Raw genomic sequence first — 12,210 nt, 5'->3', positions numbered from 1 at the left:
ATTTTAGGCAGAAGAAACTGGATGCAAGAAAGCACAGGGGATGAAGTCTGGCATGCAAAGGAATAGCAAATTATTTAGAAGAGTTTCAGGTGCTAATCAGGTCATAGCAGAAGAGGTAGACAGGATCCAGATCATGAATAAATTAGATGCCACCTTTAGGATATTGGGTTATTTTAAGACTCTGGAGACCACAGAACATTTTAAGCAAGAATGTGTTCCAGAGGAGACTAGGGATCAGACTTACTAATTAGATCTAGTATTCAGTGTATACTGGCAGACTGCAGTTCAAGGTCACAATCTTACCCAGAATCCCCATCTCCATGTGCATGGTAACATGCAGGCCACACAACAGAGCTCTGGCCAAAGAGATCAAACCAAATTATTGGAAGAGCCCTAGGAAGGTGATTAAAGGGGACAGATTGACCAGCACGCAGACCTCAGGCCCTTTGACTTTCCCTCTTCTTTCCCTGGGGATGTCGGACATGAAGCCCTAAGGTACTGCAGCCATCTTGAGACAGATATTGGAAGTTCTGCATCTATTCTTCACGCCTCTTAACTTCTCTCATAGTTTTCATCTCTTTGTCTTATTGCACTATTATTCCTAAGCTAATTATTTTGTTCAGTCTTTGAGCTTATTAATTGTGTCTTCAGCTATCCACATTTTGCCACTTAAATATTTATATATGTTTTCTAATTATTCTACTTTTAAGTTCCAGAATTATGGTTCTGTTCATAACAGTCAGTTTCTCAATCTCCCAGAGGATATTAACTATATTTATTCTGAATTATTATATCCTCAATTATATTTGCTTCCTAAGGGGGCTAATTTTTCTGATTATTCAATTTGACTCTTTCAAGGTTCCCATGTCTGTTCAAATATTTGATGATTCTTGGCTGTTCCTGTTTGTAGTTAAGGGCTGGACTGAACAATAGTGGAAGTTGGGACATACTTTATTAAATCAAATATATATGTCTTTTTATCTGTCAATCTAAATTCTGGACAAGGGCATTTCATTAATTACACTCAGTGGTTACAAATGAGGGGAGAGATATTCATGTAAAGTTCTTGTGCTTCATTTTCTGGGCATAATATTTTGTTTCTCTGAACATGGAACATGTTATATTTCCCAGGCTAAGACTGTACTTCTGAGAACTTTGTTCAAAACTTGAATTCTTTCAAAAATAAAACTTTCTGTATGCATGTGTGTATATTCTTGCAGACTTATCTCAGACTGTGTTTATTTTTTCCACTGCCAACACTCCTGTTAAGAGCCCTTCTAAGAAAACTCATTGACTTTGTTGTATATATCGGTTCTCGGAGCTTTTTCTCAAGGGCCAAAACTAGTGCTACCAGATGTTTGATAAGGAAGCGATGAGTTTAGTTGAGCAGCTGCTCCAACTTCAGTCCATTGATTAATTTCTTTGATTATTCCCCCATGGTCCCTGATCTTCGTATTAGTTCACTCTTAGCTTGGCATTTCTCTGGAGAAACTGTGACAAAATTAACTTTAACCCCAGTAGTTGCTTCTCCCCAAAGTTGATTTTTTCTATCCTTGTTTCTCCTTTAGACCAATCCAATCTGCCCTATTTTCCTTTCCTTTCAATATTTTGTGGGGTTTTTTTAAATGATTTATCTGTAAGTAGAGCTGCTTTGTCATCAAGTATGCTCATCTTTAGCCACAACCAATGTTGCCATATTGTTCGACAAAGAATTTGAAAAAATTCCCTTTCCACCAGCACCTATAAGAGTTCCCGTTTAGCCACATCCTCACCATACTTAGTATTGTCACACTTTCTGAATTTTAACTAATAAGTATGAAATGGTACCTTATTGTAGTTTAATCTCCATTTTCATGAATATTGGTGACAGATTATCTTTTCCTATTTTTGTTGGGTGTTTCGTGATTTTATTGGTTAACTTTTTTACTGATAAAGATTTCTTATATATTCTAGTGATTAAGTTTTAATATCATATGGAATTACAGATATCTTCTAGCAATGTTCAGTGGATATTTTACTTTTTCTATGTAAACTTTGATTTATAAAAAAAAATTTGATTTTGTTGTAGATAACATAGCTTTTCTTTATGCCTTGTACTTGTGTTTTATTAAAATAATTCTTTATTTCCATGAATTTTATATAGTCTCCTCAGTATTTTTAAAGATGAGGCATTTTTTTAATAGTTACATGTACTTTTATTTATGTATGAATTAGGGTTCCATTTTCATCCATGCTCAGAAAATATCACCACACCTTTCACTCAATAAGTTATTCTTTCCCCATTAGCCTGTGGTGCCTATTCTATTTACTAAATTTATGTGATTTATGTGCACTTATGTGATTTTGTTTCTGATCTCTTGATTCTGTTCTATTATTTGATTTGCGTGTTCTTTTAAAATGACATACTTTAAAAAAATACTATGTACTTACAGAAATTATTCTTGATATCTGATAGAACATGTCCTCTCATAATGTTTTTCTTTCAAAAAAGATTTAGCTATTTGGAACCCACTAATTTTCCAGATAAATTTTAGAAGCAGTTTGTTAGAGTTCACAAGTAATACTTTTGGGATTTTAAGTACAATATTTGCAACCTCTGGTTATACTCAGGGAGAAGTGACAGCTTTGCAATCTTACTTGTATCTCTGCATAAAGGCTATTGTCACATTTTTGTATGTCACTCATTACAGTGTTTTGTAATATTCATGACAAAGACCTTGCCCAGTTTACATCTGCAATGGTCTCATTGCCAATAAGGGTGTGGTCTGAGGTATTAGGATTGGGGTGGCCGCATATGAACTTTAGGGGAGACGTAATTCAACCCACAACATTAAGTTCTAAAAACCCTATCTAAATATGTATGTGCGTAGGGGCCTCCCATGGTGGTGCCAAGCGGTTGAGCGCTGGGCTGCAAAGCTGCCTGCAGCATCTGCAGTGCCGGTTCAATCCCGGGCTGCTCCCCGGCCACCGGAGAAGGGTCCCACATGGTGCGCAGACCCCTCCTGCCGCACCCACTGCTCGCCTCAGCAGTGTATTTCGTCAGTCTGTCTGTTCTGTTCCCCGCTCTGGCTCTGGTGAATCCTCTCACCCTCCTGTGCTTCTGACTGTACCCAGTGCTTGTATAAATAAATAAATAAATCTTTAAAAAAAAAATGTATGTGATTCCATTATTCACAATAGTGCAAATATTTTGCGCAGATATAATGCATATTTTACAATTTCTTCCTATTATTTTGCTTTCTATTTTACCTACTTGTACTTATTTTCTCTTTTCCTAACTTGTTTTTGATCAAATGTTTTTTTTCTTTTTTTGTAAGTTACACACTAAACTTCTACACCTTTTTTACTACTCTTGAAATTTTAATTAAGTGTACAATCTCCTTCAGAAGTATATAAGAAAATACAATTTTTCTATCATATACACACATTATTTTTATTATTACTCAGTATATTTTTATTTCAAATTTTTAAAACATGCTCTCCAGTTACTTACTATCATTATTATTGCTTTATAAACATAATATTTTTAAAAAATATAAAAATTACCTGTTGGTTTCCTCACTATGCCTTTTCAGATCTACGTCCTTGGCATGAGTCCAAGTTTTTTTCTTCCTAACATGTATTTTAGACATTCATTTAGTGAGGAACTTTTAATGATAAACTCACTTTTGTTTTTCTGAAAAATAGTGGGATTAATTTTAGATCGAAAGCTATTTTTCTCTCTTCCTTGCCTGATTTAGCAAATTCCCCCTATTTTTTCTGTATGTGTATGTGCGCTCATAGTATTATAACAATGTGTTAGATACAGATTTTTAAAAAGAAAGTATCTTGATTGGTATTTATTGTGTTTCCTAAAACTTAAAATATGATTCTTCATCAATTTTAGAAAATGCTTACCCATTGTATCATGAATAATTGCCATATAACCTTTATCTTCGCTATTTCTTCTGTAGGAATCTGATTAGATATATACAGTAAATTTCTCCCATTCGCTTTCTCTTTTTCTCTCTGGACTGCATCACAAATAACTTCCTAATATTTATTTCACTTCAAAAATGTATTCTCTTTTTAAAACCATTTATTAAGTTGGAAATTCAATAACTATCTTATTTTAAACATCTATTTAGCTCTATGTCAATCCTACCTGTATTTCGATTTTACATTGTTAATTTACAATGTGTAAGGTCCAGGACTGGCCACAGTGCAGGTTTTCTGATCCCATGCAGACCAGGTAAAGGAGGAGTCAGAGTCCTCAGTAGTTTTGCAGGTTTTATATTGGGGTTCACCAGGCATATGGCAGGCAGGGGTGCTGGCTGGGGGGCTGGGAGGCTGGCAGGCCTCCCAGCCCCCAGCAAGTCTTCACTCTATTTGGACTCTCTGGCGTTCGTTCTGCTGCTTCTTGGCTTCTGCTTCGGCTTCTGCTTTGGCTGCTGCTGCTGCTGCTGCTGCTGCTGCTGCTGCTGCTGCTGCTGCTGCTGCTGCTGCTGCTGCTGCTGCTGCCGCTGCTGCCGTCCCCGTGACGCCGCCCTTAAAAGCACAATCTTAGCTCAGCTGAATCCCATCTACCTATGCCCACACCCTATTCCAGGTGCCCGCCATCAGGCATGCATTCAGGACAAGGATCCATCATCTATCCTGATGGCGGGAGGGCAGAAAAGGCTGATATTTTCTTTACCCTACACAATGTTTTCATTTCTGTTTTTAATTTTCTGCCTCCTCATAGTAAGAATCCAATAATTCTATTAGCACAGGTTATTGAGGGTCTAATTCTGCTGTTTATTCTTTCTGCTGAATCTTGATCTCAGATATCCGGCATTTCTCATGTTTTTAAGCTCTCCTTTTTGAACTTAGAGATGTTCTTTAGCACAGCTTCAGTTTTGAAAATGAAGACCTCGATGGGAGGTGCTTCTCTCTGGAGAGGACTGTCATTTGCTGTGGAGAGGGCCCCCAAAGTGCATGGGGTTTTGCAGAATCCCAGTTCCTCATAATGGGCAGCCCCATGGTTATCAATCTGCAGGGAAGACATTATCCCTCCCAAAGTCCACGCTGAGACAGACACTTTACCTTGCAGTTTTCTTTGCTAGCAGAGATTTTTTTTTTTTCAAGTACACTTTTTACCTACCAGGTAGCCCCCTGAAAGACTCATATTTATGCAGGGTTTCAGTTCCCAATTTCCAGCTTTAAATAGCCACAGGCTTTTTAGTTTTGTTTTCTTTAGTGACAGCTACTAAAACTCAAACCTCCTGGTTAATAAGCAGAGCAAATGCTCCCAGGAGAGCAGCTGCATGGGTGGCAGCGGGCGACTTGGGTTTTCATGTCTCCCTCTGTTTCGGGTCTCTAGAGATCTATCCTTATTTCTTAGAAGCTCAGATATGCCTTTAAAAATGCTTGTTACATTTCCAACTACTTTTTTTTTTATTTAGGAGTTATGCTAAAACTTTCTCAGCCAGAAATAGAGATATTCTGACGGCTGTATCTATTTTAAATATGCATCAAATTGTGGTCTGCTGATGACATCTTCCATATTCCAGGGCTGTGTAGCACTTATATTTTTTATAATATCTTCTCATCAGTCAAAGGATTTTTTTTCATTTTCTGTTTTATTTATTTGTACTTTTAATGGAGGCAACATTGGTTTACAGCATTGTATATGATGAAGATGTATCGGATCACAGCCTTCAGGTGTTAAGTTGCCATATTACACCCACCACCCACTGAAAGTAAAAAGCAGGTGAATTCAGTTCAGCTTGTTGACCCAATTTTTGAACTAGGTCTTGAAAGTTGAGTAGAAACTTGCCAGGTTAGCCAAGGTCACTTGATGCTAAAGCAAGATAGCCTTGGAAGCACACACTTTCCTTAGGGAACAATGAAAAGTTAAATATAGCCAGAGAACATTAACCCTTAGGACGATGCAAGATGAATTTAAAGAAACCGGCTTGGGTGATATTAAAAGGTTCTTACTGATGTAAGAAGGATCCTGGATTCTCCTGTGTGATTCAGCAAAACTTGTTGCTGTTTATTTATTACTTACCAGGTAGTGGGTGCTCTACTGGAGATTTTGCAAAGGATGCTATCATCACAGACATTTTATATAAATCATGCAAAGAGACATTTTGTTTCCCTATGGCACACAGATCCCCAGGGTGGAGCCTAAATACAGAGCACTTGAATTAAGCCGCTTTCTGCAGCATCCCTAACAAACAGCGATAAGTTGGTAAATGCTTTTAAGACAAAAGTGCAGTCTTAACAACACTGGTTGCTGGGGAAGATTATTCTGTTGGTCTGGCTGCACTGTGAATGAGCACAACACTTACCAGCCCAGAGAAGAATGGAGAATGGAGGAAGGTCAGAGTGCTATGTTGCAGGTAGTTGGAGGGTTTTAGCACAGGAGTAAGATCCTTACAGATTTTTAATTTTTTATTTATTTGCTTATTTATTTTTGCTTTCAAATATTTTAATTCTATTTGGGAGGAAGATTTTTGTTTATTTTCATTTAGTTTAATTTTTTTCCTGTAAAAAAAAAAATACATACTCATACACACACACACTTGAAGGATCACTTGTCATCTTCGCTAGAGGTTATCTCTCACCTTCCTCTCCCCCTTTGAAAGCTGCAGACCTCTGGTCAGCTTTCAAAGGGTTGGTTGTATAGTTTGTCTCTTTCTGACTCTTTGTCTCTTTCTGACTCTTTGTCACACATAAGTGACACCCTCTGGCATATTTCTTTCTCCTTCTGGCTTATTTCACTGAGCATGATCCCTTTGAGCTCTGTCCATGTTGCTGCCAATGGCATGATTTTATCCTTTTTGATTGCTGAGTAGTATTCCATGGTGTGTATGGACCACATCTTCTATATCCACTCATCTGTTTTGGGGCATGTAGGATGTTTCTGTATCTTGCTATTGAAAGTAGTAAATATTGCTGTAATTGTAAACAATGCTGCGATAAACATAGGAGTGCAGGTTTCCTTTCAAATTAGTGTTTTTGTATTTTGAGAGTAGATACCTAGGAGTGGAATTCCTGGGTCCGCTGGATGATCCATTTTTAGTCTTTTGAGAAACCTCCACACTTTTTAAATGTGATCTTTTCAAAAGTACAGGAAAGTTGGAAGCAATGCAGACACCCATCTACCCACCATGTAGGCTATAATTAACATTTTGCCATCCTGGATTTATTACAAATCCATCCATTTCTTCATCCTTCAATTCATCGTTTAAAATATACATTTTAAAATAAGTCACAGACATCAAAACACTGTCTCCTAGATACGTCAGCACGCCTGGCATGAAGGAACACTGTCGTGGCTTCGTGAGGAACAGATCATGGGTGGTGAGCTTTCAGCAGAGACGTGGGCATCACTGGGCACTCTGGGGCCTTAATTCGCAAGGGTAGAGTATGCGGGCCTCCTGGGTTGGAAAACAGAGGTGGGGAACACAAGAACACAGAGAGAGATCAGTTTTGGGAAGACCACCCAAGTCAAGTGGTCCAGGGTGTCGAGACTGTCTTTCTGAAGGGAATAGGTGAGGAGCGTGTCTACACTCGTTGAGATGCAGACAGGGGAGAATTCATACACTGGGAGGAGGGGGGAGCATCAGTGATAGGAATTCCGATCACGTTCCTTGGCTAACATTTATATGCCACACTTCAGAAATTCTCCAAAGAGCTGGAGAAGAGAACATGGCTCTGCCTTGGCGATGTTCTGAGCGAGCGAGGTATGATTGACAGCTGTCGCTTCCTGTGACAGATGCTTTCTCGTGTGATCCATTCCACAGCGCTGAGTGACAGGTGCTCTTACCCCCAGTTTATAGCCAGGAAACTAAGTCTCAAATGTTAACTAACTTTCCTAAAGCCAAAACTTGGTACCTGGCAGAGATGGAATTCAAACACTGAGTTTTACGGCTCTCAAGGGTATATTTTTTGAGAACACCATGCTGGGAAGAAAACTTTGTCTTAATCAAGGTGAGAATTATTCTGCACTGGATTGGAACTCGGAGGGGAGCCCAAGAAAATTGCAGTAGCAGCCCAGACGGACGCATCCTGCCGGCGATTTCACTTTCTCTAATGTTTTCAAGTATGCCATTCCTGGGAAAACTCTGACTGGTCCTGGTGACAGTTTCTCCTCCCAGGATTCAAATTCAGTCCTAATTCTTGAGCTTCTTATTCCCTCCTGTGGGTCAGAAGCCAGAGCCCCTGAGGGTGTCCTGGTCTGTTCTTATCAAGGCAGCTCTGCACGCCCCAGGGTCCCTCACTAGTCTAAGCCCTCACCTGCCCTTGCTGCTTCCTAATGGTGGAAACTGCTGACACCACACTGGGAGGGATGCATTTAGGGGGCACCCCAGGGCTCTGTTAAGCAGCTCTGTTTTTGCAGTGGGCAATGCTGGGGTAGAGATATGGAAATCACCTGCTTTCCATTGGCACTCCTTTCTATCACATTTTGTGTGGGGGTGTGTGTGTGTCTCTCTCTCTCTCTCTCCCTCTCTCTCTCTCTCCCTCCGTCCAGAAGAGAGATGTAGGGCCTGGTTAAGTCAGCTCCAAAGGAGTTTTGGAAAATGTGTGCATTATGGGTATATTTTGAAATTTGAGCTATCTGAACTTCCAAACAGATTGGCTATGGGATATGAAATAAAGTGTAAGGAGTGACTCCAACATTTTTCATAACTGGAATGATGGTGTTCCCCATTACTGGGTACTGAAGAACTGGGAGGTATTGCAGAATCCTGAGGCATTGAAGGTCCTAGAAGGGAAGGTCAGGAGTTCGGCTGTGGACATGTTAACCATAAGATGTCTATTAAGTAAATAAGTGAAGAGGCTGAATAGCCTGGGGTATGTGAGTCTGGACAGGCGAGACGGGCTCCATGGTGGAATTAGAGCTGGGCACTGTAACTCTGGGGAGCATCAGCTAAGGTCATGAAATGAACTGAGATCCCCCAAGACAAGATTGCTGTTGAGAAGCACAGATTTATGCTGAATCCTGGAACATAAATCTAGCATTTAATAACCAGGAAGTTAGGAGACGCCTATAAAGGATATTGAGACTAACTGGTGAGTGATGAGAATTACACAGGAGCCAAATGAAAAACATACTTCAGAAAGGAACAGATTTCTAACATTACACAAAATCATCCTATTCTGACATCCCAAGGACTGGAACTGAAGGGCAACACTCCTGGCAAGAGTAATAGAGTCTCCTATGTCAAGCATAGATGTCTGTCTGCACCTGGCTATCAGAAGACAAGGGGCTGGCAGGAGAAGACTAAGCTCAGAGGTGTTTGAACTGACAGTGAACTGTGAACACCTGTATTTTGTCTTTTCAAAAACATCTAAAATAATTAGGGCCTGGCATGGAGATAGCCATTACTTGTTATAGTAATCAAGTCATTATATTTAAATTTCTGCATAGTTAAAAAACAGGAATCCACAATGTGAAAACAATGGCAAGGCACACTAGTGGTGACTCACTAAAATTTCATTTAAAAAAAAAAAAGTCTACAAAACAATTGTAAACCTATGAAAGGAAGGGTTAATTTTATTTCTACTAAACGAAAAGTTCTACATAGGTAAGAGAGCAACAAGCTTGAGAAAGGAGCAAAAACAGCAACACAAAACCTATAGATAAAGAAATATAAATGACCAATAACAAAAATGCTAAATCTCATTTGTAATTTAAATATGCAAATTTGAACATTGAGATTTCATTTGTCACTTTCAAATTCACAAATATCAAAAGGATAATATTCACTTTTGTCCAGGGTACAGAAAACTAGAAACTCTCATGCATACTTGATGGACATGTACACTGGCACATTTTAATGAAGTAATTTGCCAATAGTCATCCAAAAAATTAAATATGTCATTTTAGAATTATTTTAGAAAAATTGAGAATATACTAAAAAAATTGAGAAGAAAATACAGAAAGTTCCCATAACCCCCAAACCAAGCTTCCCTTGGTTATTAGAGTTATTAGCATTTTCATTTTTATGGTACATTTGTGTCAATTAATGAACCAACATTGACCATTATTATCAACTCAAGTCATTACTTGCCTCAGATTTCCTTCGTTTTTACATAATGTGCCGCTTCTGGTCGGAATCCAGCTGGGACACCAACTGCGTTCAGTCATCAGCTATCTCTTTAGGCTTCTCTTGGCTGAAGTTCTTGGATTTTTCCTGTTTTTTGATGACCTTGAAGTTTTGAAGATAATTGGTCAGATATTTTGTGTACTGTGCCGCAGTAGGGATTTTCCCATGTCTTTCCCACGTTCTGTTGGGATTATATGTTCCTGGGAAGAAGACCAAAGAGGTAAATGCCATTTTCATCACATCCTATCAAGAATTCTACTGCTGACACTAACCTTGATCACCTGGTCGAGGGAGGGTTTGTCAGGTTCCTCTGTATTCTTTTCCCCCATTTACTATATTCTTTAGACATAAATTGCTATGTGCAGTCTACACTTAAGGAATGGAGAAGGTGGATTATTTACATAAGATTGTCTGGAGTTCTTCTGCATGAGAGATTTATCTTTTCTCTATTATTCAACAATTTATTCGCATCAGCGTGGATTCATCCTTTTTTCATTTTATACTCTAAATTACAATCTAACACTACTTTGTTGCTCAAATTGTTCCAGTTTTTCCTTTGGGAGTTCTTTCAATTGGTTCACATGCCCCCCACCCCCCCGAGAGCCCCTATCATTGTACTTTTTTAAAACAAAACACTTTCTTATTTTCTCAAAATACAAGATGCTCCAAGTTCATCACGTAAATTCGCTCCCTGAGTCCTGGAATCAGTCATTTCTCCAAGAAGCCCTGGTTTCCTTTATTAGCAAATGTTATTAGAAACCAAGATCTCGCTGCTGCAGAGGCTTCCTCATCTAGGTCTCAGCTGCCAGAAGTATCTGAAGAGTAGCCTGGACATTTTGAGGTGCTAAATAGTTTTGTTCTTACGGAAAAGAAGGGGAAATATGGGAGATTTCCTTTTCCCTCACAATTTCCATGAGATGTTGCACAAAGGATCACATGGTTGGTAATTGAAAAGGTAGGAATTTAATTCGTTTCTAAAAGTATTTCCAGAAGAGGTTCTATGTGGACCTGACACCGGTGAGCTGAGAATGGGGAATAGAGGGAAGAATAAGAAACTTCCCAGTAGGTCACAGGAGAACAGATGAATAACTACCATTTCTGTGAGAGGAATGGCGGTAGAGAGATGTGCATCTGCTTGAGAGCAGAGGTGAGCGCCCAGTTCCAGAAGGGAGAGAATGTAAAAGTGGGAAATGGAATAACTAAGTTGGAGGTAATCTGACAGTGTGGAAAGGGCAGAGGTTTTAGAGTCCATCAGTAAGTGCAAATCCCTTTATCTAGCTCTGTAACCTTGAAAAAGTCACTTAAACTTTCTGAGTCCGCATTTACTCTCTGTGCTATAAAGATTATACCCACCTCAGAGAGCCACTGGGGGGATTAGCAGTGATCTTTTACACCAGTAGTCTAGAGCAGAGTCCGGCCCTTGATAAATCCCCCGCAAAATGGTAGCTCAGTAGTCGTAATTGAGGTCAAGTTGGATTTCTCCATTTCAGTGGAGTGACTGTAGGGAAGCAGGAGATGACTCAGATCTCTTACTGGAACAACTAGGCAGATACTGAGGACAAGCATGATTAGGTTTGGAGAACGAAGGAGGAAAGCAAGTGTTTTGGAATAAGGCAGCTGACATGCCTGTGGGACGTTGGGGAAATCAGAGATGAGGAAGGGAGGCAGAAGAAGCAGGCAGAGCTGATGTCCGCCTCCAGGAAACTCCGCCTACGGGACAGCTCAGCACCTCCTCTGGCCCCATCTCTGCAATTCCTATTAGTCAGAGGGAGGACCCAGTCTCATCAGTGACTCAAACTATGTTGCCTCTTGTTCCTGAACTCCTTGGAGATAGTTAAAGGCAGCATGAGTCTTCATTTGATTTATTAACTCATTCTTTTTTTTATTCAGGAAGCATATTGAGACACCTACTATCTGCCAAAAACTGATGTAGAATCCAGAGAGAAAACAGAATGAAATAGTTGAGCTCCTTGCTCAGTAGGATTCAATGTACTTGTGTGTCTTTAAATGTTTGCACCTCCTTGTCCCCCACCCCATCACTAAAAGTTTAATTTAAATAGAGGAAGACATTTCTCTCTCTTACATCAACTCAGGATGATTCCACAGGAGAAAAAATTAAAGAAAATCACTT

At 39.4% G+C, this 12,210-nt stretch overlaps 1 long non-coding RNA gene across 3 annotated transcripts in view; it reads right to left on the bottom strand.

Moving 5' to 3' along the window:
* Positions 1 to 10,043: 10,043 nt before the first annotated feature.
* The window catches only part of LOC119247315 (uncharacterized), a 30,581-nt gene continuing 28,414 nt past the window's right edge, over positions 10,044 to 12,210 (bottom strand). For all 3 annotated transcript variants that reach the window (XR_005125705.2, XR_005125706.2, XR_008552133.1), the window contains 2 exons: positions 11,433 to 11,577; positions 10,044 to 10,279 (listed from right to left, as the gene is read on the bottom strand). This is a non-coding gene — a long non-coding RNA (uncharacterized LOC119247315). The remainder of the gene's footprint in view (positions 10,280 to 11,432; positions 11,578 to 12,210) is intronic.

The sequence above is a fragment of the Talpa occidentalis genome, unplaced genomic scaffold (genome assembly GCF_014898055.3).
Source record: "Talpa occidentalis isolate TD23 unplaced genomic scaffold, MPIMG_talOcc4v2.1 talOcc4.16, whole genome shotgun sequence".
NCBI classification, from domain to species: domain Eukaryota; kingdom Metazoa; phylum Chordata; class Mammalia; order Eulipotyphla; family Talpidae; genus Talpa; species Talpa occidentalis.
Note: the sequence above shows the minus strand (reverse complement) of the source record. Positions and strands in the feature narration are given on the sequence as shown.